The sequence below is a fragment of the Canis lupus genome, chromosome 8, assembly GCF_003254725.2.
Source record: "Canis lupus dingo isolate Sandy chromosome 8, ASM325472v2, whole genome shotgun sequence".
Lineage (NCBI taxonomy): Eukaryota > Metazoa > Chordata > Mammalia > Carnivora > Canidae > Canis > Canis lupus.
The window spans coordinates 61,029,758-61,057,748 of record NC_064250.1 but is presented as its reverse complement, the minus strand read 5'-3'; the positions used below and the strand labels follow the sequence as shown (position 1 = coordinate 61,057,748).

At 40.3% G+C, this 27,991-nt stretch overlaps 1 protein-coding gene and 1 long non-coding RNA gene across 9 annotated transcripts in view; one reads left to right on the top strand and one right to left on the bottom strand.

Annotated features, from left to right (window-relative positions):
• EFCAB11 (EF-hand calcium binding domain 11) overlaps positions 1-27,991 on the top strand; it is a 144,715-nt gene that overhangs the window by 100,481 nt on the left and 16,243 nt on the right. The window lies entirely within an intron of this gene.
• On the bottom strand, positions 460-27,991 carry LOC112657040 (uncharacterized). Of its 3 annotated transcripts, XR_004817946.2 has the most exons (5): positions 27,854-27,991; positions 26,323-26,471; positions 13,377-13,566; positions 3,680-3,738; positions 460-742 (listed from the first exon to the last, which is right to left on the bottom strand). It is a non-coding gene; the product is annotated as an uncharacterized LOC112657040 (long non-coding RNA). The 3 variants fall into 3 exon arrangements; XR_003134829.3 differs by lacking the exon at positions 460-742 and having other exon boundaries at positions 750-3,738; XR_004817945.2 differs by lacking the exons at positions 460-742; positions 3,680-3,738; positions 13,377-13,566 and adding an exon at positions 19,513-26,141.

The window sequence follows — 27,991 nt, the reverse complement described above, 5'->3', positions numbered from 1 at the left end:
CTGATAACAATAAATTAGCTTGGGGTTTGCAACATAACTTAGATATTTGTATACATTGCAAAATAATCACCACAAAGTTTTTTTTTTTTTTCACCACAAAGTTTAGTGAACATCCATTACCTTCCATAGTTATAAGAAATTGTTTTCTTCTTATGATAAGGACTTGTAAGATCCCTTTTCTTTTTTTTAAAGATTTATTTATTTATTTATTTGTTCAAGATAGAGAGAGAGATAGAGAGAGAGAGAGGCAGAGACACAGGCAGAGGGAGAAGCAGGCTCCATGCTGGGAGCCTGACACGGGACTCGATCCCGGGACTCCAGGATTGTGCCCTGGGCCAAAGGCAGGCGCTAAACCTCTGAACCATCCAGGGATCCTCTAAGATCCCTTTTCTTAATAACTTTCAAATATGCAATATGGCATTATTAACTAGTCACCATGCTATGTATTACATCCCTGTGGTTTTTTATTTTTATTTTATATAAAATCTTCTACATATTACAGTCTCATTTGATATCCATTATTCTTCCATTATGACTTTGAGGATTTTAGAAGTCTTCTTCAGAGTGTTCTGCTCTGTTCTATTTTCTCAGACGTGAATTGTCTCATTCATTGGACTGTCTTTAATCATGCTGCACATGCTTGTATATTTTGTCATTTTCTTTTCTTTTCTGGAGAGCATAACTTCCCTGTGGATTTGCTTTACAAGGGTTCCTCTGAGGGATGGTTTTGAGATCCTTAGCTCTGAAACAAGTCATAAATTAAGCATGGCTTGGGAATCCCACTGCAGAGAAGTAACAATGTCTGAGCTCACGGGCAGTGTGGACTCAGACGTTAGTCAAGTATAGGCATCTTCATTTCTAGTCACAGGCAATTTGGAGGTCTTGACCCTAACTGCAATAATAGAACTAATCTCATCCCATCCTACCCCACCCTGATATCTGTGGTATTAGTCCCTTTCCCTTTGCAGATACAGAAACGTAAGACCCCCAGTTCTTTCTAGCACCTGCCCTCACCCCAATTTCACAATGGCCACAGAGTCTTCATCACTACTTATTACTGGGGGTCATTATCCTCTCCTATTTAGAGAGATGTACTTTTCTTGTTTTTGAAAATGCTTTTAATCAGCCAAGTCCCCAGCAAAAAATAGAATATCATTTAAATACTTAAATTCAAGAGATTTTAATGAAGAAACTATTTATGGAAGTAAGGACAGGAATAAAGAATCCAGCAAGGTCATTTAAGGTACCCAGAGACTAAGAACAGTGGTAGGCTGTCGCCACACTGAGTCCTAAAGAGGCAAAGGAAGAGATGTCTTTATCGGAGTGTAGGGACAGCTGGTGCTACCACTGAGGGGCCCCCTAGTAGAAGCTGAGTTTAGAGGGAAGTAGCTACCATTAGAAGGCAGGCCTGAAGTAGTGAGGGAGCAAAAAAGAAATATCCTATCCTCTCTCTTCCTACCCTCTTATCTCTTGCTAGTACCTTCTGCTGGCCAAACCCAGCTGAGAGGCAGCCAACCAGGGAGCCCAAGTAATGTGGTCCGGACGGGTACATAGCAAAGCAGAGAATGCAAATAGAAAATAGAACAGGCTTATGTGGTTTTAAAAAATATTTTATCTGTTACTTCTGTATGTGGCAGCAGACTGAAAATTTTCAGCAAGTGTTTACTGTGCCACGTTGACTCAGAAGTCTAAGAATTCCTACTTCAACCTCTTATCCAGCTGCCTCCTTCATTCAGTCACATCCCTGACGTTTGCACGCCTGGAGCAAGAGTACACATGGGATGCCACGTGCTCTGTGTGCATGTGTGTCTATGTACAGCCTATCTATCTACCTATCTACCTATCTATATACATATATATATACATATATATATATAATAAAGCAAGGTAAATATTAAATATATTTTCTCTTCCTACCTTGACAAATATACTTTAATAACAAGCTAGAAAGCAAAGGCTTGATTAGAAACCATCAGTTCCTTGGAGGCCCACATGGGACATCTATGGCAAGGGGGGCACTGGCCCCTGGTCTGCGGCTGTGCTCCCTGTGGTGAGGGGCTCACACACTTGCATGGACACCACCCCTCACTCTGAGCTTAATCCACATCTCCTACAAACAGCTACTCTTTGAGCAAGCCCTTAGGAAGTGGCCTGCACAGGCACTGAAAGTAGGCTTAGTGCTATTTGGGTAGGGAATCAACCCTAGGGTCCCAAGTACCTGGAATATCCTTTAAAAGGTGGAGTGTGTAGCTTGGGTGGACACATCCCCTTGGTCCTGCACACTCTTTGTTCTCTGGAGAAAGGTGCAGCCAGATGAGGGCCAGAGCAGAACCTTCCAGAATATGGGACCCAGGCAGATCCCCTCTGGCCCAGGTCTAGGGCTGGTCCCATCACATCTTGAACTTCTACTCAATTTCCTTACCCCTCTGGGTTTTTCTCAGATGGTGAGGCTCTTTTGAGGCTTCCTTGCTTCCCCTTCTAGTCTAGAACTGGGTCCATCACCCCCTAGGCAGTGCCCTCGACTTCCCAGCCTCTCGTTCTGTTACTCTTGCCCTAGGACCGCCTGACTCTTCACCTTCTGCCTTACACTGAGGTTCCCAAGCACCTGCAGTATGATCAGTGTAAACAGTCTAAATGTGTCCATCCTGGCTGGACCTCTGTGCCCCCATAGCCCTTCATTTTTCCAGACAGGTCTTTCCTGGTTCCCACAGGAGCATTTTTGAACCTCGGCTCCTTTATCAGGCTCCCGTCCAGCCGTTTCCCCTGTCACCGTCAGCAAACGGCCTTGCTCCTCATTTCTTAAGAAAAGTGAAGTCCTCAAAGCCACAGTGTCTTTCACTCCGTGCTCCCCTCTACAGTTTTACTGGCCACTGTTGATGGCCATGGGGATGAGGAGGATGGCGGTCTCACCACTCACCGCTGACCTGCCACCGTGACTCCTGCCTCCTGTCACAGTGGCCAAGGTGCTGTTCCCCCGCCCCATGGCCTCAGGCAGATCCCTTGGGATTCTCATCCTGTCTACTTCCTGGGGGCCTGAGCGCATCAGTTAGCCTCTGTGTCTGAAGCTCTGCATTTAAGCTGCACTCCCCACTCTGTGCTCACATCCAAATCCCTTCCAATCCGTGTGACCTCATTTCTGCCCCAGGAATTCTGCTGCATCCTCTCTGACCAGGTTCAACATGACCTCTTTGCTGCTAAAACCAGCAGGTGCTTTGGTTGTTCTTTGTAGCATTTGACACCAACAAGCCCACCTCCTACACGTGCTCTTTGCCCTTGACATCCGGGCTCTTCCTGCTTTCCTGGCCGACTTCCCCAGTCTCCTTCCCTAAAATGTTTTCTTCCTCAGAGTTCCACCCTCACCTGCTTTCTCTTCTTCATTCTACTCCCGGAGCCCGACCATGCACCAGGTGCTCCGTCAATATCAAATTATGTGTGCAAATCAAGCTGCTGGTTTCAAATTCAAGCAATATACTCAAAAGTCTTTAAAAGTTTAAGCAAGAAGTAGCAAACTTTTTGTCGTAGGGATACACATTTCCAATTATAAATGATGTATTACTTATTGCAACTGCAGTCCACTGAGGGGAAAAAACCATAATAGCTTATTTCAGAACTAATACGGCTATACGTTAGCAACAGAAATGATGTAGCTATCTTATTAGAAATACAACAAAGAGATTACTTAGCAGCTGTCTCCCCACACTGTCATTTCATTTTGCTCTGTGGTTCTTGGCAGAGAATCTAGAAAAGAAAAAAAAATAATTAAGCCACTCTGTGTTCTCTCAAACTAAATGATCTCTGCTGTTCTGAGAAACAAATCTTAAAAGGCAATGTGTATTCCGTGATTATTGGAAATGGAACATTTTCGGAGGTTTTTTTTTTTTTCCCTAGATATGCGGTTAAACATGATGGCCTCTTCCCTTCCAGGTCTTGTTGTAAAGTTTCTCTTAGCTTTATATTCCACACAGACAACTCAAGGGCCAAATGCCAGGCTGGGGGGCCATTGTTAGATCTTGAAACCCACTTTGAAAGAAAAGATTTCCACAGAGGTCTATTTAGGTCTGTCTTTTCATTGAGATAAAGAGATACCACATGTAGAACATTCATTTGTTTATTCATTCATTCAACAAATAATTATGTTAATAGCCACTTACCGTCATCTTAGAATGGATATTATTTAATGTGTGGAAAGCTACTTGGCAGAGAGATGCTGAGTTTATTTTTAAATTTATTTGGTCTTTACCTGCCAAGGCTTCTTTCCTCCACCTTCAGCCTGTTAGCAGGATCTATTACGCATAGTCACATGTGTCACATTGTTATGATTCCATCTGTCCCTGATGTAGTCGTCAGAACAACCACCTGAGTCGTGGTATCTTTGTGCCACTCTGTACTTAAGCAGGAGGAACAGCCTTATCAGCCCAGGAAAAGAAGGAATTGTCAAAATTAAACCAGAAGTCAGGACTCCATTGCCTGCTCATTAGCACAGTTCACACTTTTGCAGCCTAAGTATGAACTAAGAAAGAAATCTTGTGACCACTTTCATTTTTATGGGCATTTTTATGGCTAACGGGGAGATAGATGAAACATGCAGATTCCCTGGCGGAAGTTATTCAAGCCATTAATCTTCTGGCATTACCCACATGCCCAAGACAACACAAGGCAGAACTGAATTCAGTGCATAGCCCAGGGCAAGAACTCAAAGCATGTCAGTGTAGGAGTGTAAAAGTCACTGCCTACCGTGACACACATGTATGACTTGGGCTGCGTGTGAGGTCGTGGGGAGCAGTGGGGCTTGTGGCAAACTGGCGAGCTCCCAAGTTGCCTAAAGGTGCCCATGTTTAAAAAATTGAAAGACCCTGTGCTAGCCAAACAAACACGTGTCTAATGCCCCAGCTTGAGTTTTTTGGGTATTTTTTTTTAAGATTTTATCTATTTGACAGAGAGAGAAGCAGGGAGAGCAGCAGAGAGAGGAAGAAGCAGGCTCCCCACTGAGCAGGGAGCCCTATGTGGGGCCCTATCCCAGGACCCCGGGATCATGACCTGAGCCGAAGGCAGATGCTCAACCCACTGAGCCACCCGGGCACCCCCAGTTTGAGTTTTAAATCTCCATATCACACCTGTCCTCTGGCTCATTTCCTCTCTCCCCTTGCAGTTGTCTCGTCTCACTCTCCCTTTTTCCCAGTGCCCACCCCCCCGGATCTCCAACTGCTTGCTGCCTCTCAGACGGAAGCTGTAATCAAAACACTTCTACCTGTTTTAAGGAACAACTTGAACAAAATGTGCCTGTGGTTTGAGAGTGGTTGCTCATGTAGGAACCAAGCAGCATTTAAAACATTTTTTTAAATGTTTCAGTCTTTTTTGGTTTTTATATTACATATATGATACATGTTCTTTATTTAAATAATAATAAATTAAATAATGTAATCTTATTAAAATGCTGCTGTACCATTATGCAACTCACTTTTTCATATAATATAGATAGATTTTCATAATCATATAATTATATCACATTCTTTATATCACATTCTGCTCTTCCTTCAGCAGTTTATCAGTACACAGTAATTCACTTCACCGGTCCCTATTAGTGACATTTAAGTTACTTCTAGGTTTTCTGCTATTTTTCTGTCCTTATTCAGCTCTCTACATGCATATGTCATAGACTTCTCCATGGTCAGAACCTAACTCATCTTTTGCCCTGAAACTACTCTCTTAGACTTTTCCCATTTAAATGAGTGGTATCTCCATTCTTTGTGTTTCTTATGCCAAAAACCTCTGCATCACCTCAAGTTCCCTTATTTTTCTTCCATTCCATATCCATCATGTCAGCACCTCCACTGCCAAACCCTGTCAAAGCCACCACCACCAGCGCGGGCATCCCAGCCTGGCTCCATGCTTCTGCCTTTCCTCCACCCAGTCTGTGGGGGCAGATCCCCCCACAAGGGATCTTTTTTAAATGTGCCTCAGGTCAGGCCCCCCCTCTGCTCCCAACCCTCCAGTGACTTCTCATCCCACTTCAAAAAAGCCAGCGTCCTTTCAGTGGTGGAGAAGGCCTGAAATGATCTGCTCCCCCTCCCCCATGATCTCCATCCTCATCTGTAGCTCTCCTGTTGCCACATGCTGCTCCAGTCACACTTGCCTTCTCACATTTCCTCAGACACCCAGAAGCGCTCCTGTCTCAGGACCTTTGCACATGTTCTGCTTTCTGTCAACAGTGCTCTTATTTTAGATATGCACAAGGCTTACTTCCTAGCACTTTCAAGTCTTTGCTCAGCTGCCCCTTCTCAGTGAGGTCTTCACTGGCTGGGGTATTTATAAAGAACACACTTACCAGCCTTCTCTGTCCTTCTCAGTGGTACTTACCACCCTCTAATGTCCTTTACAATAAAGGTTATTTTGTTTATTTTTACCCTCCACCCTGGAAGTAATGCGGTGAAGGCAGGAAATTTGTTTGGTTCTCTTGCTGAGTTTTCAATGCCTGGAAGAGTGTCTGCCACAGAAGGCTCACAATAGCTACTTGTTGAACAGATGTTATGTGTGTCACTGGTAGACATCCACATTACTCACTTCTTTGCTCACATGTGGGGCATTATCTTCAAGGGAAATTATGAGAGCAGAATTTCTGAGTCTAAAGGGTGTGCATAGTGGCACCTGGGTGGCTCAGTTGGTTAAGCATCTTACTTGATTTTGGCTCAGGTCAGGTCATGATCTCAGGGTTGTGAGATGGAGCCCTAGCTCCACAATGAGCGGAGAGCCTGCTTAAGAGTCTTTCTCCCTCTGCCCCCTCACATCATGTACATGCACATGCTCTCTTACTCTCTCAAGGTGTGTGGGGGGGTGCACCCTGCCAAATTGCTTTACCACGAGGCTGTACTATTTGGTATATATGATTATTTTGGTATATATGATAGGTAAAAAAAAATGTTTATAATATATATTTAATTTAATATATAAAACATATCTTTTTACATTTAAATATAATTATATACATGTTTATTTATTTATTTAGAAGAGAGCATAACCTGGATGTGGGGTGAGGGTACAAGTGAAGGGGACCTTTTAATTTAGGGATTCTTCATCTGGCATCCATGAATGTGGACTTCAATGGATACTTAACTTTTTTTCAGAAAAGTTGGTAACAAAGCACATTTTAGCAGTATCTGTGACTTTGTCACCAACAGAAATCACAGCTATTTCTGCAACATAATGCAGATGTTGTGGCTACCTTGAATTTGTTCCTCCTCTTTACAGCTTAGCAGTTAGTGAATCCTCCCTTCCTTCCTCCAAAATCCTCCTTTCCTTTTCCCTGCCACTCATTGTTATGCCACCAGATCTTGGCATTTCATATGATAATAAAGAAGCACCTATAACATATTACTGCTAATTTGTTTTTTTTTTAATATTGTGATGTTTATTTCAGTGCAACTGGTTTAATTTTATGCATTTAAAATCAGCCTTTAAGTGCCACAAGGGTCCATGGTGCAAAAACACTTAGGAACTCTTTTTATCCCAGGTACCATGAATCATTTGGAAGGAGTTACTCATAGAGATAATCATAAGGTATTTTGTAAAATTAAAGTGCCACAAAATTTCAGTATTAGAATAACAAGTATGGCAATATTCATATCTGTGACATCTTACATTCATTCACCCAGTGCATATTTATTAAGTGCTTCTATATACAATGCACTTGGTAAAGGGTTCCAGGTACCCAAGGTGAAGATGCTTTAGCTTACTGTGGAACATTCAGAGTGGCTCTAATCCAAGGTTTTGCATTAGGGGTGCACATCAGAACTGTCTACCCAGAGCCTTTCCTTCCTTCACTTGTGCCCCTCCTCTGCTCACCTCTGCATGTTGGAGGGCTTAGGCCTTGCTTCTGACTTTCTTCACTATCCATGTTCTCTCCTTTAGGTGGTCTCATGCTAGATTGGAACATCTAAATGCTGGTGATTTCTAAAGTCAGACCTTCAGACTGGATCTCTACCTAAGTTCCAGATTCACTGATATTTACCATCCCCACTTGGGTGATGATTCCTAGCATCCCAAACTTAATGTATCCAAACATATTTCTCCCTATTTCAGCAAATGGCTTCACCATCCACCCGTTGACTCTAGCTTAAAATTGCCCCAAACTTTTTGGATTCTCCTCCCTTATCCTACATCTCTGATCAGATCTATCTTCCTCCTCCCTCCCTCCCTCCCTCCCTCCCTCCCTCCCTCCCTCCCTTTCTTCCTTCCTTCTTTCCTTCCTTCCCTCTTTCTTTAAGATTTTATTTATTTATCCATGAGAGAGACACAGAGAGAGGCAGAAACATAGGCAGAGGGAGAAGCAAGCTCTCTGTGGGGACCGCAATGTGGGGACTCGATCCCAGGCCCCCAGATCATGACCTGAGCCGAAGGCAGATGCACAACCGCTGAGCCACCCAGGAGTCCCACTGATCAGGTATTTCATCAGCAAATACCATTGGTTCTCTGTCCACAATACCATAGCAGTGCTACTGAAAGTGTGGTCTGCAGGTTGGTGCCAGTCCATGAACTGTTACTGATCTGTGATAAGTTAGGTATAGAAATTGAGAATAAGCATTAGAAGCTTTTATAACAGCTTAAAGTTGCTGTGATGACTTGGTGAACTCATCTCACTGAACAGGGTAGAGACCACTTCAGTATTGGCAAGCTCAACTGGGGAGTCATAAAGTACAAGTTGTATAATAAATAATCACGTGCAGTAGGACCATATTGTAACATATTTTATTAAGTTTGTCAACTTGTAACCTAAAAGTGTATAAAAATCTGTGAAAAGGTAAGCATTTCTTTTTATAACATATTTACAAGTTTTGGTTTTTAATTGACAGTTTTCATTTATGTTTTAACATTGTTAAATAGGGGATAAAGTTTATATTAGTTATTTTTCACACTCAATTTATTGAAGCCCAAAACAAGCCCTACTGGAGGTTTTTTTTTTTTTTTAATTTATTTATTCATGATAGTCACATGGAGAGAGAGAGAGAGGCAGAGACACAGGCAGAGGGAGAAGCAGGCTCCAAGCACCGGGAGCCCGATGTGGGATTCGATCCCGAGTCTCCAGGATCACGCCCTGGGCCAAAGGCAGGCGCCAAACCGCTGCGCCACCCAGGGATCCCTGGAGGTTATTTTTGTTTTGTTTTTTGTTTTGAGAGGTTTTGGGGGAGTAAGAAAATACTTAGCTTTTTTGAACGTGGCAAGAGTATAAACCAAATGGTGAAAATGGAAGTGATTTTGAAGAAGCAAAGACCCAAGAGTTTGTATCAGTTTTCCTTGAAAGTAGGATCCCTCATATACAGAGTTCCGTTTATAGCTGTCATTGGTATTGACATCCTGAAAGCATAGTGTTTAATTATTTGTAGAAATGGACTGGCTATGAAGGAATGGAACCATCAAAACGTGTGGGTCGTTTATTTACAAAAATTAAATTCAAAACCACAAAATATTTTTGAAAGAAAGAGTCCTGGAGTAAAAAACTGATTAAAGCAGATGTTCAGTATTTCCCATATAAACATTAGGACTTTACATGCTTCTTAATAAGTAGTATTTCAGCTTGCCAAGCCTATCATCCACATACAGTTGCCAAGACACTGATGAAGATTGTATCAAAGGTATTTGTTTGGAAATGTTGGGTGACTCAACAACAAAGAAGGTAGCTCAATTACTACTTCCAGGGCCCCCATAGCCCTGCGTATTTAGGAACTGGCTAATACTATAGAAGGCTAACTCATAGAGCAATTAAAAGTAGCAACATATTTTTTCATTGCAGTGTGATAATCTCGTATTCCTGTTCATCATGGTGATAGGAAGATCTTTCTTTTTTTTTACTTTGTTGCTGATAAACATAACTAAGTCTGAACTAAATAATACTATGAAGGATTGATTACATTGTCAATCAATATGGTTTGGAGTTTACATTTTGTATGGGAGCACACATTCTGATGGAGTCGAATCAGAATTTACCCTGACTAAGGGGCTCACACTGGAATGTATATCAATGTGGTTTCTCTTGTGAGAAAGACCTGGGCTAGGAAGAATGGTAGAGCTAAACAATGGGCCTAGTGTCATACTAAAAATCATGAATTAGGTAAAAGCTGGTGTGTAAAGTTCTGGGTTATTCTCTTATGTTATATGGTAGTTTGGAAGCAGATCATAAACAGCTATTATGGCATGCTGAGGAATGATGATCATCGAGAGAACAAATGTTTGATAGCATTTGATCTACAGAACAACTCAACATTCCTGCAAAACCAGAAGACAGTTTGGTCCCGGCTTGTTGAAGATATGAATTGGACAAGCAGGGTTGCTAAAGCTCTTCAGTACTTTTAATGATCTCAGTACTTCCATGCAAAGAAGAAATGCAACATGTTTTTCAAGATAAGATCAAAGGGTAAAAACGAAAGTTAGAAGCTTGGAGGAACAGTTTCTACAGATTATTACGGCACATATTCCATAATTTAACAATTATCAATGATGTAGGCGATGATCTTGATATTGCACATCTGTGAAAAGCTATCACAAAACGCCTTAAAGTTTGATAAAGCATTTTGAATTTTATTTTCCATCAAAAGAGATCTAGGCCTAAAAAATTCATGGGTCCAGAATCCATTTCTTTCATCAAAAGATGATTTAAATTTAACTGTAACTTACAGGATACATTGCTGGAACTGACTTCTATTTAAGTATTTAAAGGACTTTGAAAACAGAGTAGCACTTTCTTCATTTTAGATAAAATTTAAAAGTGAATAAACTGAGTTTACTGAAATTGCTCTAAAATCTCTTATTCCATTCAGTGAGACAAGTTTCTCCTCCTCTTTCTGCTCCTCCTCCTCATTCCTTTTCCTCTTCCTCTTCTTCTTAATTATTATCAAAATAAAATATAGAAACAGTTTAAATATACATTATCCCCTACAAGTCTTGGCAATCTTAGATAAACTAGTAATCAAGAAGCAAGTCTATTTGCTACACTAAAACCTTTAAATATTTCCATACACTGTTCATTCATACTCTGCCTATAACCTTTTTTTAAAAATATTTTATTTATTTATTCATGAGAGACACACAGAGAGAGAGGCAGAGACACAAGCAGAGGGAGAAGCAGGCTCCATGTAGGGAGCCTGACGTGGGACTCGACCCCGGGTCTCCAGGATCAGGCCCTGGGTCAAAGGCAGGGGCTAAACTGCCGAGCTACCTGGGCTGCCCTGCCTATAACCATTTAATACGAGGATTCATTTTTCCCTCAAAATGAAAAAAAAAAAAAAGCTATACATGTAATAGCCTATGTATCAGTTGCCCATATGCATACTTCCAGCAAATAAGCAACATGTACAATTTTTGTACTTATTTCTTTTCCCCTATATTATGTTTACCCTGGTAGTATTTATTGCAATGTAATTTCCTGTTGGTTAAACTAATAACACAAAATTACAGCTTTTATCTTGTATGTCTTTTTTTAATTTTGTTTTTCTAGTAATTCATTTTTATTAATTTTTACAAAGTATCAGTTTGCAACAGACTGGAAAAATTTTAAAAGGGTCCTTCACCACAGAGAATTTAAGCAGCACTGCCTTATGGGACTGAATAGAAAATGAGAATTAATTCTCTTTGTAAGAATCACTTCTCTTACAAAGTCTCTCAGACTACCAGACATACTCTCAATGACTTTATTTTGAAAAGAAAATAGTAGTTGAGCCTGAAGCAGCCTCAGGCAGTGTGAAGTTCTGATGCTTGCAGGGGTCACCCGATGCAATTGGGAAATAGAGGAGGAAAGAAAATTAACACAAATCTAGTTTTTATGCCAGTGTTATAAATTCATAATTGCAAATATTGACTATCATAACAAGCCTTTAAAAATCATTGTTTTTCCATTTCTTTTTTTGTAATTTATTTAAATTCAATTGGTTAACATATAGTATATTATTAGTTTCAGAGGTAGGGTTCAGTTATTCATCAGTTGTATATGACACCCAGTGCTCCTCACATCACATGCCCTCCTTCATACCTGTTGCCCAGTGACCCCATCTTCCTACCCCCCTCCCCTCCACCAACTCTTAGCTTGTTTCCTAGAGTTAAGAGTCTTTTATGGTTTGCCTCCCTCTCTGATTTCATCTTATTTTTCCCTCCTTTCCCCTATGATCCTCTGTTTTGTTTCTCAAATTCCATATATGAGTGAAACCATATGATAATTGTCTTTATCTGATTGACATTTCACTTAGCATCATACCTTCTAGTTCCATCCTCGTCATTACAAATGATAAGATTTCATCCTTTTGTAATGGCTGAGTAATATTCCATTGTATATAAGTACTGCATCTTCTTTATCCATTCATTTGTTGATGGACATCTTAAAAATAATTTTACTTTTTTAAAATTTAAATTCAATTAGCTAACAGAATACATCACTAGTTTCAGATGTAGTTTTCAATAATTCATCAGCTGCATTGCAATATAGTAAGTGTTACATATTGGAGATCACAGATATACATCTCAGGTTATATATAAATATATTATTTAAAAAGCCCTAAAACACACTTTTTATAATGTGATGCAAATAGCTTAAAGTGGCTTTAAGTAAAAATGCATAGTGTCAGTACCAGGCATGGAATTACAAAGTCCTTTACCCCAGACAGCTTTAGCAGATGTGAAGGTGACAACGCATTCCCTGGGAGACAGAGTTCATATCTCAAAAGTGGCTCTGTGGATAATGGAAACGTTTCTGCGATGCACACATGAAGACTGAACAGAGTTTCATGAGCTATGATTGTGGAAAAAGCTCTGCACATTAGTTGGTAAGCTGTAGTCTCTCAGCCCCAAACCTGCCCTTCCATGCTCCGTGGGGTGAGGTGGGAACCAAGACCCTGGAAACCACCTTTCTCCATTAGCAGCTGTGTCTTGGCCCACTGGGCCTCCTGGGGCTGCAGAGAGTACCAGATGTCTGGAGAGGCAGCAGTGGCTCCTTCCTGTCTACTCTCTGTTCTGTGGGGGCCGCCCAAGCAACCACTCTTGACTCAGGACCTGCAGGTGGTTCTGCATCCCACCAGTGCCACCCTGCAGCCTTCTAGGGCCATCCCTTCTGTCTGTTTCTTCAGCCCTGACGATGGTGGAGGCTTCATGGACTCATAGTTACTACTATATTTTTACATTTTTTTTAACCGCATTGTTTCTGTTTTGCCTTTTTAGCCCTCCAATACCTGTGTAACCTATTTCTTTTATTAAATTCTCTCTTTTAAAATAACTGCTATGTTTCTGATCTTCTGACTGGATCCTGGCTGATCCCGACTTGGTACCAGGAGTGGGCCCGGGTGGTCTGGGGATGGTATGCTTGCATCTTTGGCCCTGAAACCCTGAGCTGAGGGACTTACCAGCACAAAGTGGAATGTGAGTAATCTGGTCAGGTGGTGGCATCAGGATTCATCATCCCCTCTGTTGAGATGGATGGTGACCTAGTGCCTTCTGAAGCAAGTGACTTGAGGCCACTGCACCCACCGTTGTAGTAGTAATGATGCCAAGAGTACAGAATGGCATGGCTCCCTCTGCCTGCACGCTGTATTCCTAGAAAAAATGACAAACTTGAGTCTTTAAATCTCCAGCTTGGGGCATAAATGGCAAACCTCAAAGGACTCTACTTGTCTCCACTGCCACCTCCCTGTGTGAGCCACCTGCTTCCTCCCCTGAGGTTTGCAGCAGCTCCCCCTTCAGTCCTCCATTCGGGGAATCAATCTTTATAGTGACCAAAGTACCTCAAAACCAGCTCCTCTGCTTAAAACCCCCATGACATCCTATTTTGCATCTAAAATAAAATCCAACTTCTTCAACCTCATCTCAAACTGCTTTTTCCCTCAGGATATTCTAGTCTTTCTAGCTCTTTCTGACCCCAGAGCTCCCATATTTAGGTACTTCCCTCTTGTTGGGATTCACTTTCCCTGGCTTTCTGCGCATGTCACTGCTTCTCCTCATGCATGTCTCAGGTTCCCTAATTTCCCAAGCTTCCCCGTATGGAGCAAACCTCCTACCCTCTCCCCTAGTGAGTGTGTCTTCATGGAGTCATTTCTTTCATAGCACCCACCACAGCCTCTACGCATCTCTTGTATGTATTTTGTGTGACCCACCAGACTGCATTCTAGGCAGAGACTTCTCTGGCCTGTTGGCTAGTGTATTATTAGGTCCTTGCTCCAATATCTATCACATAAGAGATGATCAATAAATACTCGTTGACTGAATGATCCTGGGAAATCATTTTCCATCAATTAATTTAAAATTTTAGTTCTGGAGCATTTCAATCATGCAGACAATACCCAGGTACCTGCCAACCAAATTTAACAGATTTTGACATTTGGCCATATTTACTTTGGATTGCACTTCTTTCTTTTTTTTCAAAAACCATTAAATGTAAATTAAACTTGTCCATTTTATCTGCATTCAAAATTATTAGCACAAGCTATACATGATGGTCTCATAATATCTTTTATAAAAAGACTGTTTATTTGGGAGAGCAAGAGAGAATGTGAGTGGACAGTTGGGGCAAAGGGAAAAGGAACAGCAGGGAGCCCAACATGGAGCTCCACCCCAGGACCCTGAGATCATGACCTGAGCCCAAGGCAGATGCTTAACCGACTGAGCCTCCCAGGTGCCCCTCATAATATCTTTGATGATTATAGGATCTGCCCACTGTCAGCCCTAATAGAGGTAACTTGTAGAGTTGTTTTTTGTTTGTTTGTTTTTGTTTTTTTCTCCTTCTGAACAGTCTAGCTAGATAGAGGTTGGGACACCTGGGTGGCCCAGTGGTTGAGCATCTGCCTTTGGCTCAGGGCATGATCCCAGGGTCCTGGGATTGAGTCCCACATTGGGCTGCTTCTCCCTCTGCCTGTGTCTCTGCCTCTCTCTGTGTCTCTCATGAATAAATAAAATCTTTTTTAAAAATCTAGCTAGAGGTTTAGCAATTTTATTACTCTTTTTAAAAACCTTCTCTGGTTTCATTCATTTTCTGTATTATTTTTCCACTTTGTAGGTCATTGATTTTTGCTTTTCTTTTTATTTATCTTCATTTACTTCTACTTATTTCCTTCTACTTATTTTGGTTTACTTGCTCTTTTTATAGCTTCTTAAGATAGATATTTCAATCATTGATTTTAGTTTTCTGATGTAAGATTTAAAACCTTGTATTTCTATTTAAGCACTGCGTTACCTGCGTGCCACAAATTTTTTGTTTTCATTATCATTCAGTTCAGAACAGTTTCTAATTCTCCTTCTGTTTTCTTCTTTGACCCACAGGTTATTTAGAAGTGTGTTGTTTGATATCTGAATATTTAGAGATTTTCCAGACTTTTTTTGTTACTGATTTTTAATTTAATGCTGTTGTTTAATATCAAACCTTTTAAATTTATTGTAACTTTCTTTTTCATGTCTCAACATCTGTTTTGGTGAATGATCCATGAGCATTGGAATGGAGTGAAAATCTCTTAGATATTTAGACTGGGGCTCTTTAGATGTCAGGTCAAGTTGGTTCATGGTGTTATTTAGTCTTACTATTATTACCAGTTTTCTGTCTCTCTGTTCTATACTGAGAAAGGGTATTAAAATAATCAGCTCTAATAATAGATTTGTTTATTCCTCCTTTTAGTTCTCTCAGTTTTTGCTTTATGTATTTTGTAAGCTCTTATTAGGTACATACACCTTTAGGATTGTTATATCATCTTGTTTAATTGATTGGCCTTCTTATCATTATGAAATATCTCTTTACCTTGGGCATATTCCTTGTTCTGAAGTGATATTGATATACTCACTCCTTTTTTGTTATGATTAGTTTTTAAATATTTTACTGTTAATTAGTTTATGTCTTTCGAAGTGCATTTCCCAAGGATAGAATAAGGGTGAGTCTGCTTTTGTATTCATCCTGGCAATCTCTGCTTTTTAATTAGAATGTTTACAGTATTTATATTTAATGTAATTATCCATATGTTTAGATTTAAGCCTACCATATTCATATTTGTTTTCTGTTTCTTCTACCTGTCCTGAGTTTTCTTTTCCCTCCTTTATCTTTATTTCCAGTCTCCTTTCTTTTTATATGTAGATCCAATTTTCCATTTTGTATTATTTTTCATAAACCTAAAGAGCTTCCGTAAAATTTCTAGTAGTTCATGTCTACTGGTGACAAATTTTTTCAGCTTCTGTTTGAAATTTTTAAAATTGTACTTTCATTTCTGAAGATTATTTTCTTTCAGTATTTTAAAGTTGTCATCCTAACTGGTTTCTATTGTTTCTGATGAAAAGTCAGTGGTAATTTGTATATATATATTTTTCTCTGAACATATGTGTCTTTTTCTCTGCTCTTAAGATTTTGTTGTGTTTGTTTTAAACATTTTGATTATGGTATTCCTTTTATAGTATTCTTTATTTATCCTGCTTAGGGTTTGTTTAGCTTCTTGGATCTGTGGGATTTTAGTTTTCATCAAACTTCAACAAATTTGGCCATCATCCTTTAAAAAAATTTTTTTTAATCTCGTATTTTGTGATACTCCAATTACACAGGTCCACTCAATATTGCCCCACAAGCCACTGATGTCCTTTCCATTTCTCTTTCAGCCTTTTTTTCTAGACTCAATTTGGAAAGTTTCTATTTGTATTTTTTTAAGATTGCAAAAGTTTTCTTTTGGAAGATCTAATATGATCGCTCCCATTTCATGAATCATTTACTTCAGATATTACACTTTTCATCTCCAGTAGTTCCATTTGGACATTTTTGTATCTTCCATTTTTCTTTTCATTATGGTCATGTTTAAAAAAAAAAAAAAAAAAAGTCGTAGGAACGCCTGGTGGCTCAGCAGTTGAGCATCTGCCTTTGGCTCTGGGTGTGATCCCCAGTCTGGGGATCGGTTCCTGCATCAGGCTCCCTGCAGGGATGCCTCTCCTTATGTCTCTGCCTCTCTCTGTGTGTGTCTCATGAATAAATAAAATCTTAAAAAAAATAAGAATTTACAAATTTTTAAAAAATCATGAAGCAGACTTATAATTAAAAGGTTGTGTCTATTGATTCTATGGTCTTTGTTGTTTCTGGTTCTGTGTCTATTGACTGACTTTTCTTCTGCTTGTGGGTCACATTTTCCTGTTTCTTAGCATGTTATAGTGTTGTTTTGATTTGATTCTAGCATTACTTTATTAGTTTTCTATTACTGTGTGGCAACTTACCACAAACTTAAACAGCTTTAAAAAGTGCCTATTCTTATCTCACAGTTCCATAGGTTTTAAGTCTCTTGTACTCCATTGGGTTCTCTGTGTAGGGTCTCAGAAGGACAAAATCAAGGTGTTGGCTGGGCTGGGTTCTTACCTGGAAGTTCATGGGAAAAATATGCTTCCAAGATCATTCCGGTTGTTGGCAGAATCTACTTCCTTGTTGCTATAGGATGGAGGTCCTCAGTTTCTTGCTGCTGGCAGTCAGGGCCTACTCTCTGCTCCTAGAGGACACCTTCAATCCTTTTCATGTGATCCTCTCCACCTTCCAACCAGCAGTGATGTGTTAGATCCTTTTTGTGCTTTAAGTCTCTCTGACCTCTTCTTCTCTTTCCACCTGGAGAAGGTTCTTTGCTTCTAAGGGCTCACATGATTAGATTAAGTCAAGCTGGATTATCTCATCTCGATAATATAACAATCACAAGAGTGGTATCATATCCCATTGCCTCACATCCATAGGTTCTGAGGACTTAAGGAATATGGAATCTTGGGGTGCCATTCCTAGAAATTCTATCTACCACAGTATGAATGTAATGATGTTAAGAGTCAAGATTTTGATGTCTTCTTTTAAAAAGTATTGAGATTTCCTGCAGTTTTAAATTTACTTGCAAATCAGCTTGATTTTCAAGGCCTCTTTATAAGCTTTGTTACTAACTTAGCCCTGATCTTGAGGTATATGGCCTTTCTGGTGTCTGCTCAATTATCAAGGTGTCCAGTGAGATCTCTCCACTCTCACTAGTGGGAACCTCAACATGTACAAGCCCTGTATGAGGTCTGGAGGTGGCTCAGCTGTCTCATCCCTGCAAATTCCTTTCCCAAGCCATTAGCTTCTCACCCTCTTCATGTCCACAGGATATCCAGCTAGACATGGGAAACCCATGCAAATTTCCAGAGCTCTTTGTCTGCATAGGTCCTTCCCCACAGTACTCTACCCCACAAATGTCAGACCTTTGGTCACCCCCAACCAGTGGTACACCAAAGGTGGATTGGAGGGAGCAATTCAGCCTAGGTGCTGGAAATTTGAAGGAATGCTATCTGAGATAATTTTAAAACAATTATAAAAATGACTAAAAGTCTGTCTTTTAATTATCACCATGTCTCTGCAATTCTGATTAATCAATGATAAAATACTCTTGAGGTAGGGGTTGGGGGTGGGAGGTAGGACCTTTGTTGGCTTATGTTCTCAACTACTGCTGAGGTTTCTTTGAGTTTTAAAGATACATATATAAAGTTCAAATTGCACATTGTTATTTCTTCACTCTATTAAACAGCTACATGTGTTCATTTTGAAAGTGGCACAGTTCAGAATCATTTGAACTGGCTTCAACTATAGTTTGTGTTTCCATCACCCTGTGGTACAAGAAACTGCCATGTTTAAAAATGGATTTGGTGTACACAATGATAGCACATGGCTATAAAGATAAAGAAACAATTTGAGTTATTTAAATCTGTCATTTTATGTAGCCACTTAAGAGTTGAAGTTTGTGTATAAAATGTGAAATAGTGAAACAGTGGGAAATGTGAGGCATCACATTTGTGTTTGTTAAGCATAAATTTTAGTTTATACCTGAACTATTTTACTAAATATGAATAATATTTTATAAAGTGGTATTTATTCTTTTTTTTTGCATTGTTAACTGTTTTAAAACAAGAGAATAAATCAAGAAAATAATTATTACTGATTATTACATGACTATTGCTGGAAGTAATATTGTTATATAGAGGAAGGAGTGTCAAGAAGTGATATGCTCCTCATCCCAGCTGAGCTAGACCACCATCCCCTGCTTGAATTTCCCTTCCCTGCACCTCAGTCCAGGTAGTACCTCTAGACAGAAAGCCAGAGTAGCCCTGGGGTGCTCTTCACTTGTTCCTCCTCTCAGAGATCTTAGGTCTCATAGGTCATCTCTGAAAGCCATTTATTTTTTTAATATTTTATTTATTTGAGAGACAGAGTACACAAGCTTGAGGGAGGGGCAGAAGGAGAAGCAGATTCCCCACTGAGCAGGGAGCCCAATGAGGGATTGATCCCAGGACCCTGAGATTGTGACGCTTACCTGACTGAGCCTCCCAGGCACCCATGCCATTAAAAAACTTTTTTTTTTCATCATTTATGGTAGAAGGGCTAGTCTGGTACCCTCCAGGTTGGATTTAATTATTTGGTTATATTCCTGTTCCCTGGGTTAGCCTATGAGTTCCATAAGTGTGAGAGCCATCTGGTATTAGAGTTCTCCAGAAAAACAGACACAACAGGGTATGTACACATAGGGGGAGAGAGATTTATTTTAAGAACTAGCTCACACAATGATGCGGCTGGCAAGTACAAAGTCCATAGAATAGGCTGCAGGTTGGAGACTCAGCCAAGTTTTCTCTATGTGCAGAAGAAGCAGAACTGATTCTTCTCCAGGAAAACTTCACTCTTTGCTCTCAAGTAAGGCCTTTAACTGATTGGATGAGGCCGCTCTGCATTATGGAGGGCAATCTGCCTTACTCAGTCTCCTGATTTAAGGATTAATCACATCTACAAATTTTCTCCTCAGCAACATCTAGACTAGTGTTGGACCAAACAACAGGGCATCATAGCTTAGCCTAGTAGACACATAAAATAGAACATCACACAAATGTTATTTATGTTTACACCTTCAGGACCTAGGGCGGTGCATAGGAATTAAAACCCAACAAACAAGAAGTTGTGGCTGGGAACAAGGAAATAACACTGGAAATAAGGCTGGAAATAAAGGTTGCAGTGGCTTTGACAGACTTACGTGAGGAAGTTAACTGTATTATGTGGGCAGAGTGGGAGTCTTCTCACAGCTTTTCTGAGGAAAATACATGATGTCATCTGTCTTGATGACCACGTGAAGAGCGAGATTGAGTGTGCAGAATCATTATGGTAGCTAGAGGGGAAATGGCAAGGAGCCAAATAATGCAGTGTCCTGGGGATGGAAAGATCAGCATGGCAGTAGTGGCACCAGTGGGAACGAGCAGAGAGCCCGTGGAGGGAGTGTAAAGAGAAAGCAAAGAGGCACAAAAATAGTATCTTGTTGGAGAATTCTGCATTTACACCTCCTTTCTTTGTCTCCTTAGTGCCAGGACTTTCCAAATGCGTTGGAGAAAGCTTTAGAAAGATGTTGATAAGACCCTAAAAAATAAGCCAACGTGAAATTTATCGCAACAACTCCACATTTATACCTATAATCCCTTACTTTAAACTGTTAAGGTTTCTCTGTGACCTATTCCAGTCTTTGGCCACATGTAATCATTGAATTTTGTGTAGTTATAATAATACTGTGTATATCATTTCATGTTCTCTCCTGAGGAAGTTTATATCCACATGACCTTCACATATATTATGTTTAACAACAGAAAAGCTTCGTGGTAAATTGATGAGACATAATTTACTGAGCTCCACTCCTTTTGGTAGACATAGGGATTTCCTACTGGGTTTTTGCCATTATAAAAGATGCTGATATAAATGGTTTTCTACCTCAAGTACTTTCAACATCTTTATTGCAATAGAATTGACATGCAATAAACTATACATAAAGTGTGTAGTTTAATAATTTTTGACACGTGTGCATAATAAAATATCACTACAGTCAAGATAATGAAGATGTCCATCACTGCCAAAAGTTTCCTTGAATCCCTTTGCAATTATTCCCATCTTCCTGCTCCTTCCCACCTCCCTGCTCCCCCTTCACAGGAAACCACCAAACTACTTTCATCCATGCAAATTAGTTCCCATTTTCTAGAATATTGTATAAATGGAACCACACAATATGTACTCTACTTTCATCTAGCTTCTTTGGCCCAGTATAATGATAGGAGATTTATCCATGTTACAGTGTGTATCTGTGGTCCATTCCCTTTTAGTTACTGAGTAGTATTCCACTATGTCAATACACCACAGGTTATTTAGCCATAAATAATGGACATTTGGATTATTTTGGTTTTTGACTGTTGCAAACAAGGCTCCTATGAACATCCAGGTACATGTTTTTGGGTAGGAGCTTTCTTTTCTCTTGGGTAAATACCTAGGAATACAATGGCTGGATTATATGGTAGGTGTATACTGAACTTTTAAAAATCAAAGTAGGGTTAACATACAGCGTTATATTAGTTTCAGGCATACAACATAATGATTCAACAATTCCATACATTCCTCAGTACAATAAATGTAGCCACCATCTATCACCAAATAACATTGTTAAAATCTTATGGACTATATTCCCTATGCTGTACTTTTCATTTCCATAACTTATTTATTTTAGAACTGGATGTTTGTACCTTGTAATCCCCTTTATCTATTTCACCCATCCCCCCACTCACTTCCCCTATGGCAACCACCAGTTTGTTCTCTGCATTTGAGAGTCTACTCGTTTGTCTCCTTTTTTCTTTGTTTTGTTTCTTAAATTCCACATATGAGTGAAATCATATGGTATTTATCTTTCTTTGATTGACTTATTTCACTTAGCATAATACTCTCTAGCTCCAACCATGTTGTCACAAATGGCAAGATCTCATTATGGTGGAGTAATATTCCAGTGTGTGTGTGTGTATGTGTGTGTGTGCGTGTGTGTATGTACACATATACATACTGTATCTTCTTTATCCATTCATCTCTTGATGGACAATTGGGCTGTTCCATATCTTGGCTATTGATAGAGGTGTACATATCTTTTTAAGTTAGTGTTTTCATTTTCTTTGGGTAAATATCCAGAAGTGGAATTACTGGGGTCATATGGTATTTCTATTCTTAACATTCTTTTTAAAGAGATGACTTTTGTTTTATTTTTTTTTAAGATTTTATTTATTTATTTATGAGAGATACAGAGAGAGATACACAAGCAGAGGGAGAAGCAGGCTCCATGCTGACATGGAGCCTGACATGGGACTTGATCCTGGGTCTCCAGGATCACACCCTGGGCTGAAGGCGACACTAAACTGCTGAGCCACCCGGGCTGCCCTATTCTTAACATTCTGAGGAAACTCCGTACTGTTTGGTTGCACCAATTTTCATTCCCACCAACAATGCATGAGGGTGGTTTTTTTTTCTCCACAACTTCATAAACACTTGTTATTTCTTGTTTCTTATTTGAGCCATTCTGACAGGTGTGAGATGATACCTCATTGTGATTTTGTTTTGTGTTTTTCTGATCAGTGATGCTGAGTGTCTTTTCACATGTCCGTTGGCCATCTGTATGTCTTTGTTGGCAAAATGTCTATTCAGGTCCTCTGCCCATTTTTTCAATTGTATTATTTGTCTTTTGGGTGTTGAGTTATATAAGTTCTTCATGTATTTTGGATATTAACCTCTTATAGGATAGATCATTAGCAAATATTTTTTTCCAGTTCAGTAGGTTGCCTTTTCATTTGTTGATGGCTTCCTTCACTGTGCAAAAGCTTTTTATTTTGGTGTAATCCCACTAGTTTATTTTTGCTTTTGTTTTGAGAAGACATATCTAGAAAAATATTTCTACAGCTGATGTCAAAGAAATTATTGCCTGTTTCATCTAGGAGTTTTATGGTTTCAGGTTTCACCTTCAGGTCTTTAATCCATTTGTATGTTTTTGAGAAACTGCCAAACTTTTCCAAAGTTTTTAATTTCCACCAGCAGTAAATGAGACTTCCAGTTGCTCTACATCTTCATCCACAAATGATCTTTGCAAATTTAGCTGTTTTTGTAGGTTTGCAGTGTTTTATCTTCTTGTGGTTTCCAATCATATTTTCCTAATGACTAATGATTTTGAAAATTTTTTCATGTGCTTGTTTTCCATCCATATATCTTCTTTAGCGAAGTGTCTTTTCAAGTCATTTGCCCATTTATTATTGTGTTGTTTGCTTTCTTGTTACTGCATTTTGAGAATTCTTTATGTATTACTTCATCAGGTACATGCTTTGCCAAGATTTCTTCTAGTCTCTGGCTTGTCTTTTCACTCTCTTAACAATATCTTTTGAAAAGCAGAAGTTTTTAAAGTGTACTTTCTTTGGACACATTTTCAGAAATAGGATTAAAGGGTCAAAGAGTATCATCTTTTGTGTGTGCATGGTTCTAGTTACCTCTTGTTGGACTGCCTTTGGAGTTTGAAACACTGTCCTTAGGTAATAGTAATATGTTCCCTGGGGGCTTGCCAACTCTGGACTTTATCACTTGTCTTTGTGTTTGCTATTTTGGTGAGTGTAAAGTGTTACATTACAGTTTTATTTCATTCCACTCATATGACAAGTTGAACAATTACTTAAATTTGGTATATATAAATTTTTTATTCTTTGATACTTTTATCATTGGAAATTTTGACTCATTCTTATAGATTTGAGACAGCTTTTTTATATAATTTAGAAGTAAAAATTTATATACAATATTTATCACAAAATATTTTTGTATCAATATTTACCTTTTATCTTAGTTTTATCCTCCACCCTGACCACCACCTTTTTGTAATTTCTCTTGTTTTTTTTGTTTTTTTTTGTTTGTTTGTTTTTTAAGTAGTAAATCTAAGTAGCCACTTGGGGGTAAATATATTATTCTGTTTTCTTCTAAATTTGGGAAGTTGTATTTTAAATTTTTCTTCACTATAATTTTATTATGGTTTTATAATTCTATTTGGTGTAAAGTAAGGGTCTAAGTCTCTATTTCTTAATATTATTAAAGAATAATCTGAGCAGCTCTCCTTTCTACTGCACTCAAATTGTCCTATATTAAATTCTCATATAACTTATGTCCTATTTTGAAATTCTGTGCTTGGTTCCCTCAATTTCTAAAGTCAGCAATGTACTTTTAATGTGGGTTGCTTTATGACACAATCTGATATTTCCTATGGCAAGCAAAACTAATCTCTGATAGGATTTTAATATTTTTGGGGATCCCTGGGTGGCTCAGCAGTTTAGTGCCTGCCTTTGGCCCAGGGCGTGATCCTGGAGTCCTGGGATCGAGTCCCACGTTGGGCTCCTGGCATGGAGCCTGCTTCTCCCTCCTCCTGTGTCTTTGCCTCTCTCTCTATCATAAATAAATAAATAAATCTTTAAAAAATATATTTTTATTTTTTCTTCTATAATATATTTATATTGAACTGATATATCCCACCTTAGGTTAGTTACCAAGTAAGTTCTCAATAAATGTGTGTTAGGTACGGATAGGTTTTGTCCTTGGTATAAGGGAAATGGGTTTTTTTTTTTTTTAAGGTTTATTTATTTATTTGAGAGAGAGTGTGTGGACTCATACGAGCAGGGGAAGTGGCAGAGGGAGAGGAGAGGGAGAAAGAATCCTCAAACAGACTCCCCACTGAATGTGGAGCCCAATGTGGGTCTGGATCCCAGCACCCTGAGATCATGACCTCAGCTGCAATCCAGAGCTGGCCAGCTTAACCGACTGAGCTGTCCAGGTGCCACAGGAAATAGATTTTTGAAACAAAAATTTAATAGCTGTTATTGCTAAAAAGGAATGCTACTGTTATTTTGGAGAATAAGTTTTATATGATATTTTTGAATTATTTTGTTTCTAAAATTCCTAGTAGATTTCTTTCAGTTTCCTGGGTTTTTATAATCATAACTTTAGCAATTAGTGATGTTCCTTTCTTTTTTATATTTTTTTTAGAGGTGGGGAGGGTCAGAGGGAAAGGGAGAGAATCCCAAGCAGGCTCCAGGTGCAGTGTGGAGCCTGACGTGGGGCTTGATGCCAAGACCCAGAGATCATGACCTGAGCGGAAATCAAGTCAGATGCTTAATCCACTGAGCCACCTAGGCACCCCAGTGATATTCCTTTCTAATTTTTCTTACTGTTCTTCCTGCCTTATCAGCATGACAAGACCCTCTAGTAGTTTATTAAACAACTTGTCTGAGAAAGAGTATCTTTGTTTTTGACTTTGCTTTTAGGAAACCTGTCACTAATACCTGTTTCCCCATTAAGAACAATATTGGCTTTTTATTTTAAAGTCTTTGCTTTGCTTAGTTTCGGAAATTAAAAGTCTGAAACATACATTATATTTTATAAAATCCCCTTTTAAGCCTTCTAATATACAAATACAGTTGACTCCATAACAACATAGGGCCTCGGGGCACCAACTCCCTTGGAGCTGAAAATCTGGGTATAACTTTTGACTCCCTAAAACTTAACCACAATAGCATACTGTCGACCAGAAGCCTTAACCCCTAACATAAACAGATGATTAACACATAATTTGTATATGTATTATATACTGTATCCTTAGAATAAAGTAAGCTAGAGAAAAGAAAATATCATTAAGAAAATCAGAAGGAAGAAAAAATACATTTACAGTACTGTATCTCTGTTTATTGAAGAAAATCTGCATAGAGTCTCCAGGCCAGGCTGGGCCAGGGGCAGCAACAGCAGTGGGCCTGGCCTAGGGGGATGGCAATGTTCTGCAGCTTGGTGACCTTGACTCAGCAGAGGCAACAGTACAACTGCCTCATCTGCCTGGAGGTTGTGCCACCGGCTTGTGGCCATCAGCAGCTGTGTCCACACTTGAGTGCCCAGCCTCCAGGAGGCGCTTGGGCAGAGGGGCCCCTCCAGGGAGGTACGTGGGGGCCCAAGGTGCTCAGCCACCCAAGCACAACTGGGAAGGCCAGCATGTGGAGGATCCCAGGGGTGGGGACACCTGGGGCCTGGGGCTCCCTGCACAGCACTGTGCCCGCTCTCTGGGACCTTTTGATTCAGCCCAGCTTCCTGCCAGCCCTGAGTGCTGGATCCAACCACCCTGTGGGCACATGGGGCAACCTACAACCCTGCTCAGTCGTGGGGCCCCCAGTGGGCTGCTGATGGCCTCCATGGGCCCCCCTGTCCCCAGATACTCAGAGGGCAGCAAAGGAGAACTCTGTACCAATCACCTTCAGTTGGGTTCTGTGGGCAATCATAAATATATGTCTTGTGGCTTTTGCTGTCAACCCTACAACAACAACCAAAAAACAACAAAAACACTGCATATAAATAGGTCCCCGTAGTTCAAACCCATGTTGTTTCAAGGATCAGCTGTAATTATGAATGCCAGCAAAATATGCTAGGGGTGAATTAACTATATTATAAAAAGAACACATTTCTTTTTGCTTCACAAATTTTTCATCACTTACTCCTTTTGCAGAGACTTGAGCACTCATTTGTCTTGTTGTAAAGGCTCCTGTAGACTTCATGTTCTCCCCTTGTCTCAGCAGTGTCTCCAATCTGGTCATTCCATTTTCCTCTTGATTCTCATTGATTTTAGTTTTTTCAGGTAGGTGCTCTATCAAATGAGTCAAAATTCCACAATCTTCAGGATATCCCTAGGGGTATTCACTCTCCTCTAATAGTTTCTTTCCTCACTGTTGCTCAAAACTCAAGTTTACAGCTATCCATGTCATATTAATTAAAAAGGATTTCATAATGAAATTTCTCTAATTTTGATACCCATGCTTCTACTAAACTCAAGTTTTGCTGAGGGCTCTTTTCTTAAGCACAGCCCAGCATCTGTGGGAGAAAAATATAATTAAGAACTTTAATGGGAAATTTTCAAATGTACGTTTACTGCCTAATTTTTAAGCACTAATATTTTGAAGCATTTTTCTGTACTCTCCCCCACGCCCCCCCCCCCCAATTATTGGAATGATCTCTGTGCTGTTCCACAGAGATCTGGGGAGCACACTGGCTGGGAGGTCGTGATCGGGGCATTTCGGATCCCTCGTTCTGCGTGGCTGTGAAAGGCTCTGGACTGACCGCACAGCACAGTGATCCTGCTCCGAGAATTCATCCCATTTCCCCACGTAAACCTAGAACCAGTTGGAAAGGAGCAGCCCTGAGGCCTTTCTTGTTCCTAGTGCTACGCGCAGTGTGTACAGAGCTTTGAGCTGGTGGTGGTATTCTACAACTTGGCTTCTTCTTTCAATGTAAAGTAGGACCTATATGGATTTTTGACAAAGGTCCTCATGATCTCCGAAAGCCCAGAATTCTTATGAGCTGGGTGTGGAACCGAGCTGTCCATCAAGAGACCTGGTTTACTATCCTGGTTTTGATGCCAGTTGGATACGTAACTTTCGGTTAAGTTGTTTTATGCTTCTGAGCCTTCATCTTCTCCTTTGTAAAATGGGGAAAAAAAAAAAAAAAAAAAAAAAAACCAAGTAGGTTGGGTGATTTCTAAAGTCCATTAACGGGGAAGAAATGGCCACACTGCTCAGGCAGAGGGTGGGACTTTGGTGGCAGGCTAGAGCGGCCTTTCTTCCCCGCTGTGGAGGCGCGAGGCTGCAGCAGGGGGCGCGGGGGTCGGGGTGGGGGTCGGGGTGGGGGTCGGGGTGGGGGGGGGGGGCGCAGGCAAGCTCCCGCCTCGGGGCGCTCGCGCAGGCCCAAGCCCGAAGTTGAGCGGTTTTGCCCCCGTGGGCTGAGTCTAACTACGAAGAGGGTTTTGTTTTGCCTTCTCTCCCCCGTGGGAGCTGTGTTCAGTGAAACTTCCATACGTGGATATATTTGTCATTAGAGAGTGTCAAGTGAGCCGCAGAGCCCGACCGTGCAGTCACCGGGAGGCCGCGGGCCGGGAACGAGCCGAGCCGCCTTCCCGCCGCCCTCCAGCTCGCTGCTCCCTCCAAAAGCGCCGCCCGCCGCGTCTTTCCTCTCATTCCTTTCTTATAAACTCACATTCCGCAAAGCCCTCGAAGTGCTAAATGTTTTTCCTTTGTTGGCCATCCGGCTCCAGATGATTTCATCCAACGTGAACGGCCCCTTAGCTCTTCACTGCCTGCAACGGGGCGCCGGCGGGCGCGGGCAGGGGCAGGT